The 7961-nt window shown below is 49.2% G+C and overlaps 1 long non-coding RNA gene across 1 annotated transcript; it reads right to left on the bottom strand.

Moving 5' to 3' along the window:
- Positions 1–231: 231 nt before the first annotated feature.
- Positions 232–7313, bottom strand: LOC141581640 (uncharacterized). Its single transcript, XR_012514401.1, has 4 exons — positions 7243–7313; positions 6863–7135; positions 5421–5598; positions 232–1015 (listed from the first exon to the last, which is right to left on the bottom strand). It is a non-coding gene; the product is annotated as an uncharacterized LOC141581640 (long non-coding RNA).
- Between the last annotated feature and the right edge of the window lie 648 nt (positions 7314–7961).

Here is a 7961-nt window from a genome sequence, read left to right as displayed (position 1 = left end):
CTTCCTGACCTGGACCACGCCGATTGCCCGCACAGCCCCAGTTGTTGTTGGCCCTCCCTTTCCCAACCCATCACATTCCATCCATCCTTTTATTCCTAAATATTTATTCTCAGATCTGCTCCCTCCTGCCAGTGCAGGTGGCTACAGCTGCCCAAGTGGCCTCTGCACTACAGTGTCACCTATGGCCCCTTCCCCACCCCCTGGTCCCCAATGCACACTGCCTCATGAATGTCCACACAGGATTCCTAACGGGGAGTCTGGGCACAGGCCCGCCTGCTTGCCTTAGCTCTCTTGGCAGCCCCGGGTCCCGCCGCCTGCTGTGTTGCCAGCCTCTTCTACGGTGAGCAGCCTCGGCTTTGGCTGCAAGACCCAGTTCTTACACCTCCCTTCCTTCCAGTTGGTATCCCCTCCCTCCCCACATCTGCAGCAGAACTGGTCACTTCCTCCTTAGCCCCAGTGGGCTTGCCCCTTAAACTCACACTCACCCAGCACTTTTTCTAGATGACGATTGTTGACTTGCCTTCCTCTGTTCCCAGGTAGTAAGAACTATGTTATGACGTCCAGAGCTATATAGCCTATAGAGTAGTTCCATCGAGATCTCATCACATACAGGTGCATGGGTGGAGTGAAGGAAAGAATGACAGAGGCATTGTGATGCTTCATTTGGTGGATCAACTTGACTGGGCTAAGGGATGTCCAGATGGATGGTTAAGCATGATTTCCGGGAGTATCTATGAGGGTTTCTGGAAACCATAACATTTGAATTGGTGAGCCGAATAAAGCAGGTGGCCCTGCCCAGTGTCAGTGGACCTCACCCAATCCACCGAGGGCCTGAGTAGAACAAAGACAGAGGAAGGAAGAGTTTGCTCTCTCTGCTTGAGCTGATTTAACCATCTTCTCCTGATTTTGGATGTCAGGGCACCAGGTTTTCAGGCCTTCAGACTCATACTGAATTGTACCACCAGCTTCTGTGGTCTTCCAGCTTGCAGACAGCACGTCGTGGGACTTCTCAGCCCTGTAATCACATGAGCCAACTCCCACAATACATCCCCTCTTATATTCCCCTTTTACGTATCCACATCTGTATCTATATCTTTATCCCATTGGTTCTGTTTCTCTGGAGAACCCTGACTAGGCATGGACATAAGACCCAACGCACAGCTCTGCACACACCCGGCTGGCTCATTTTTGCAGGGCTCTCAGGCCACATGGGCTTCTCGTTGCTGTGCCTGTGACAACCACTCCTGACCAACTCCTCCCTCATCAGAGCCCAGCTCCCTTCTGCCTCCAGCATCACCCGAGGGGGGCCTCCATGCAGCCCAAGGCATTGGTCCCTCCCCTCATCCTCACCTGAAGGACCTCCCTGAGCCACACTAGGAAGAGTGATTGGAATCTGCCTGTTGATGGTGGGGCAGAGGGACCCAACAGTCCTGGAGGGAACCACAAACGGTTTGCTTAGTCTGATGAAGACAATCACTGGAGATTGGGGTAGTGAAGGCACAAAGGTACTATAAATATCATTTACAACTGAGAAGTAGTCATTTTCTCAAAGGAAAGGTTTGTAAGGCTGAAGCAGAGCATCAGGAATTTCAGACACGTAAAGTTAGCAAATTCCAGAAGCTACAGTTTTAGCGACATGAGCCTGTGTTCCCTGCTGGAGTCACCTGGGTCCTTCTGCTGCCGCCCCTGCCTCCTTCAGGTGAGAAGGAGGAAGTGAGAGCTCTGGAGTTTGGAGGGGCCCAATAAACCCAGTGGTCCCTAAGCCCCAGGAGACACTCACCACTCTCATCTCCATGTCCCAGTGCAGAGGGAAGCCCAAAAGGCTTGCTTGCTTATGAGAGCAGTAAGTGGGAGCTGGGAGAGCAGTAAGAGGGAGACCTGCTTCACCACCAAGCTTGCTGTCCTTATTTAGTGGGAGGAGGAGCCTTAGAGGGGAGCTACCAGGCCAGCTCCCATCCAAACCTTTCCAAGTTATCTCACTGAGGATCAAGGATGGTGCTACTCCAGCCCAGGCAACAGAGGGAGAATCTGTCTCAAAAAACAACCAACCAACAAAAAACCCCCCAAACCAGATTGTCTTATTAAAGTCACACTGTTAGGAGGTAGAAGGTAGACTTGAATTGAGCTCTAATTTTGTGAAGAAATGATTTTTCAGAGCAAATGCACTGGTCCTTCTTTCAGACACAAATTTAGCATTCACATTCTCAACAATAAATACATCTAGCTGAGCTACCTAATACATGTGCCCTGTAAGAACTTTCGAAAACCTAGAAGAGCACATGGAGAAAAACAATACTCATCAAGAATCCCACAGGCAAAGACGACCACCGTTCACATTTCATGTAAGTGTTTCTAGCTTTTTTGATGTATATTTGTTTTAGCTTTCCAAATTGCTATCGTGCTGTAATTTTCTTGAATCTTGGCAGCAGTTGGTCTTGCACTTTTTGTAATATGGCAAATGGTTTCTTCTTTTTTTCTTCTTTTGCTTGGTTTGTATTTTATTTAACTCTATTTTTTATTACTATTTAAAACACCAATAAACATTTTGTATACATATCTTTATGAAAAATAATTTTCTTAAGAAAAAAGTTTAGCAGCAGGATTACTAGACCAAAGTATATATGCACAGATTTAAGGTTGCCAAACTGTCCCGCAGAAATGTTAAGCCAAATGCAGAAATGCTGTGTGTTTCCACACACTCCAACAGCTCGAGGTTTTATTGTTCTTTTCTCCTCATCTCTAATTTGATGCACAGCCCAGAAGACAAATGAGCAAAAAAAAAAAAAAAAAAAAAAAAAAATGCTTCAGCTGACTGCTGGTAACAGAAGGTATTCAGACAAGGCTTTCACTGAGTTCTTGTCAGCTGAAGTAAGAGGAGAAAATTCAGAGTTGAGGCCTGCTTAAAAGCCACCAAGTCAGGAGCCTACTCAACCCATTAGAGCGTCTGAGCCCAGTCGTTTTTCTGGAGACAAATCCTGCATGGTCTTAGGCAAAGCAAATGACTTGTCTCTACCATTTCCTTCTGCAACCAAGGAACCAAAATTATTCTAAAGCCCAGCAACTTGGTTATCCCACCTGACCTTCCTGCAGTGATTTCAGTCGCAGGCTCAGAAGGGCCTGGTCTGGGGTATGGCTCTTCCTCGGCGACCATGGCCTTTGCAATAACAGCAGGTGAGGATGCTGAGGAAGTTCATAACTAGGGATGAATTCAGTGGCTGGATAAATTTGGATGGGGAAAAAAAGGCATCTTTGTTTCACTAATCTTTAATTGTCACTTAGACGATAAATGCGGCAGGCAACAGACTGTATTAGTGTTAGCAGTTTCGTGACTTTGTCAACAGAAGAAAATCATAGATATTTTTAGACCCATTACAGTTGTTGCAGAGATGTTTAAATGTCATTACCCTCATCATGGCCTTCAAATTGCAGTAATTAATGAGACCTGAGAGTAGATCTTGTTATAATGTGTTAATGAACAAGTATATCTATGTATTTCTTAAAATATTCAGATAACTGTATTTTAATATAAATGTTTTCTTTGTGATCCCATATATTAATATTTTAGCATTTAAAACTTTATTCTACAGGGTTCTATAGGTTTCACCAGACACCAAAGGTGTTTGTGACACAAACAAAACATTAAGAAGCTCAGAGAAAGAAGCTAGGTGTTGGGCCCTGTGGTAAACCAAACCATCTGTTTTCTCAGAGTTACAAAAGATTTGCCTAATAATGGAAGGATAGAGATATTTTTGCATATCCCTTTTCCATTCATTTATTCATTCATTCAATAAACACTTATTTAGCATCAACAAAGTGCTAGGGCTGAGCAAAGTGGCTTATGTCTGTAATTTCAATACTTTCAGGAGGCCAAGGCAGGAGTATCACTTGAGCTCAGGAGTTTTAGACCAGCCTGGGCAACATAGGGAGACCCTTGTCTCTACAAAAAAAGAAAAACAAAATTAAAAAATTAGCCAGGTGTGGTGGTGCATGCCTGTATGCCCAGCTATTCAGCATCGATTGAGCCCAGAAGGTTGAGGCTGCAGTAAGCCAAGATTGCACCACTGCACTCCAGCCTGGGTGACAGGGTGAGACCCTGTCTCAAACAAACAAAAAAATTCTTTTAAAATGCCAGACAAAGAGGAAAACAATACGCAGACGCCCTCCTGAGAGAATCACTGACTCTGGCAGGTTAGAGAATGAGGGCTGGGCCCACCAGCAGAGCCACAGCTGGAGGAAACGCAGATTTCAGCTGCTCATTGCTTTGAAATCCATGGATGCTCCCTCCCTAAGGAAGAAATTCCATCAGAATAATTAACAGTGTCACCAATAGAGAGCTTTTGCCACTCTGTGACTCCCAGTCCTCGCTAAGTCCTCCGCGACCCTCAAGATCCCACCTCGGATGCCCCCTTCCCCGCTGGAGTGAATCATTCCTCCCTCAGCATGCTCCCTCCTAGATGTTAGCACTGTCACTTCTCATTTGCGTTATTTATGAGTCTGACTCGCCTGGGATCCGGAGCCCTCCGTGCTGTTGTGTGGTGGCTGCCCCAGTCCTGGAGCCCAGCAGGCCTGTTCTGAGCTCTGCCTCCCCCACTTCCAGGCTGAGTAACTTGGGCAGCTGACTCTCCTTTCCACTGACCAACAGGCATCTGCCAGGTACACCAATGGCAAAACTGTGCCACCTGCGGCACCTGGAGCTCTCTGGCAGTTGTCTCCTACATTCCCCACCCAATCCAAACATGACGTCCAAGAAGAACTCACCTGCTCGCCCACTCAATGGAGGGCCATTTTCCTTCTCAAACTGCTCAGACACAATCCCCCTAGCCCACCTGCCAGGCCTGGCATCCCCACTCTCTCTGCTGAGATGGCCTCTTCCACTCAGTCCTCTGCATCTTTCCATGCTCAGTTCAACTGGCTTTTTGTTTTTGTTTTTGTTTTTGTTTTTAAGACAGGGTCTCACTTTGTCCCCAAGGCTGGAGTGCAGTGGCATGTTCTCAGCTCACAGGAACCTCCGTCTCCTAGATTCAAGAGATCCTTCCACCTCAGCCTCCCCAGTAGCTGGGACTATGGGCATGTACCACCACGCTTGGCTAATTTTTGCATTTTTAGTAGAGACAGGGATTCACCATGTTTGCCGGTCTGGACTCAAACTCCTGACCTCAAGTGATCTGCCTGCCTCAGCTCCCCAAAGTGCTGGGATTACAGGTGTGAGCCACTGCACTGACCCAAGTGGCTTCTTTTTGGAAGCTTTTCCTGGTACTCATCTTCCAGCACCTGAGGCAGAAATGACCATTTCCTCCTTCACATCCCACTGCGAGCTACACATGTGATGTCCCCTCCCGGGCCAGAAGTTCCTTCAAGGCGGATACCATTCATATTTACATTCGGGTTTGTGGCTTCGGTGGCTGGAAGGCTATACTTACTTGCTGAATGAAGAAGTGAGTGGAGGATTGCATGCATGAATGAGTGAATGCCCCTCCTCTCTTCTTCTTCCTCTCATGGACTCTTTTCTCTTTCTTTTGTAATCACTTGTGGTTCCTGGCTTGGCCATTAATTCTGTGATGTGGATAAGGGACTTTATGCCCCTGGGGTTCAGTGTTTCTGTAACAGAAGGGAGTGGGTAGAAGTTGAGGTGGTTTAGAGACTGCTCTTTTGCTCCTGGGTAATGGGATTCTGTTGTGTAATGGTGTGGGTGTCAGCATCTGCTGGGATGGAAGAGTCTCCCAAGGCCACACTCTCTGCCCAGGTACCCACCCCAGACCACGGTCCTGACCCTCACATCTAGCTGGCCACTGAGTCCAGCTTTCGTGTTTTTCAGTCCCACCCTGCCTGCCCTTAGACCATGGCTGGACTTCAGGTCCAATTCTCTCTCTGCAAACTACCTTGGTCAGCAACTCAGTGATCTCACGTCTCATCCAAGTCCATCCTGCCTTCCGCACAGCCCAGACTGCCACCCCCAGAGCCTGGTCTCTGGGTCACCTTATTTGGGGGCAAAGGCTTCTGCAGATACTGCGAAGATTCTTGAAGGTCTGAATTTCCCGTTGGAATGAAAATTCCTTGACTTCAACACTTCTTTCCCAAAATCTTGGGTGTGTTTCTAGCTTGATTGCTTTTCTCAAACTCCGTTGCAGCCTTTGCCATCCGAACTTTCTGGGCAGATCCCCACTTCCTTGTTCACAGAGGACAAATTTGGTTGGGAGGAGGGACGTCAAGTTTCCAGCACCTGCAGACTGATTTATCTTTGCACTGACCTTCGCTCTCTTGCCCCTTCTCTGAAAAGACCTGATTCCCCTCCCATGTGTGGTTCCAATTTCCCGTCGCCTCCTCGGGGACTGTCAGCCTGTAGCTCTGTGATTGATAGGCTTGTGCCAGTGTCTCCTCTCTTCCTATGTTTCTCCTTGATCCTGCATCTAGTTGTTTCTCAATTTCTTTTCTCTGTCTTGTAGCTGAGTTCCTTAAAATGCCGATTTCCACTGGCTCCCCCTCACCTCCTACTCATTGCTCAGACCTCTCAAATTAGGTTCCGCTCCGTGTTTCTGGTCGTCCCGACCCCGGTACCTCTCCGGCGCGTGATGGCGCGCCCCTCCCCTTCCTCCCGGACCTCCCAGGCCTTCAAGGCCCCCCTCCCTCGCCTCTGGCTGGCCTTCCCAGTCTCCTCTGCTGGCTCAGCTTTCAGCCAGCCCTTCCCGGGCTTCCATCCTGGGCCCTCTGCTGCTGGCTACCGTTGTCCTGAGCAGCTCCTCCGCGCCTGTGTGGCCATGGCTGGCCGTCACCCTCTGCAGTGTGTCAGTCAAGCCCAGCGGGCCGCGCTAACCAGCCCTGAGTTTCTGCGGCTCAGCACATTTCAGCTTCGTTTTTCACTCACTTCAGTGTTCCTCGTGCGTTGGAGGGAGGAAGGGAAGGAGGCGGCCCCCTCCGCAGTCCCTGAGAGCGCCGGCTCCTTCGGTCCTCTGGCTCTGTCCTCCCGCACGTCCTCCGCGTCCCCCCCCCCCAGGCAGCTGCTGGATGCAGGAGAGAATGTGGGAAGTTTCCCCAGCGCCACGCCTGCAGTAGCACAGATCTGTTCTGCTCACATCCCGCGGGCAACATGGCTGTACATAGCTGCCAGGGAGGCTGGAGACTGTAGTGTAGCTGGGCTCTGGAAGAGAAAGGCACGGAAGGGATGCTGGTCAGTGTCAGAGCCTCTGCTGACCTCACTCAGATCTCTCTCCTGGCCCCAGAGCCTTAGGAGAGGTCTCCACTTACATGTCTTACAGGTTCCTCAGTCTACATAGTCAGACTTATTGCCCCTTTATCTTCCTGTCCTGGCAGTGGCACTATTACCCACCCAATTACTTGAGCCAGAAACTGGAGAAGGGCCCCGCGCTCCTCCCCCCGACCCCACCCTGACAAGGCTCTCTGTCCTAGTGAGTCACCGGCTCACCCCTTCTTGCCCTCACCCCGCGGCTGGATTCAGGCCCTCAGTTAGCTAGCCTCTGATCTATTTCAGTAGCTCAATAGGTTGCTCTGCATACAGTCTCACCGTCTGTAATTCTTCCTAAAACAGGGTACTCATCCCCTACAACTCAGTAGCATGATTGCAGGGCCCTGGGCCCTCCCTCTCCGCACTCCTGCCTCACTGGCCCTGTCTTTCCAGCCTATGGGTCCCAATCACAGGAAACCAGCTGTATTTTCCACTCCTTTCTGCGTGTTCACAAGAAGATAGCTGTCTCCGACACGCCTCTCCTTTTCCTGTTAGCTGTCTGCATTTTATCGTAGAAGCAGCCACTCAGTTATTACTTGCTGAGGGATTTCTAGACTTCCCCTGAAAGAGTTGCACGCTACCTCCATGTAGATTGCTGTGAGTCATTCACAGGATGGTCTCAACCATGAGGACCAGTTAACTATGTCAGAAAACGTGTCCTTCATCTATGGTTTCAGGTGGGTGATAATGAATTCAACTGGAAACTCTGGAAGGCCAGCTC

This window comes from Saimiri boliviensis, chromosome 16 (assembly GCF_048565385.1).
Source record: "Saimiri boliviensis isolate mSaiBol1 chromosome 16, mSaiBol1.pri, whole genome shotgun sequence".
Classification (NCBI taxonomy): domain Eukaryota; kingdom Metazoa; phylum Chordata; class Mammalia; order Primates; family Cebidae; genus Saimiri; species Saimiri boliviensis.
Note: the sequence above shows the minus strand (reverse complement) of the source record. Positions and strands in the feature narration are given on the sequence as shown.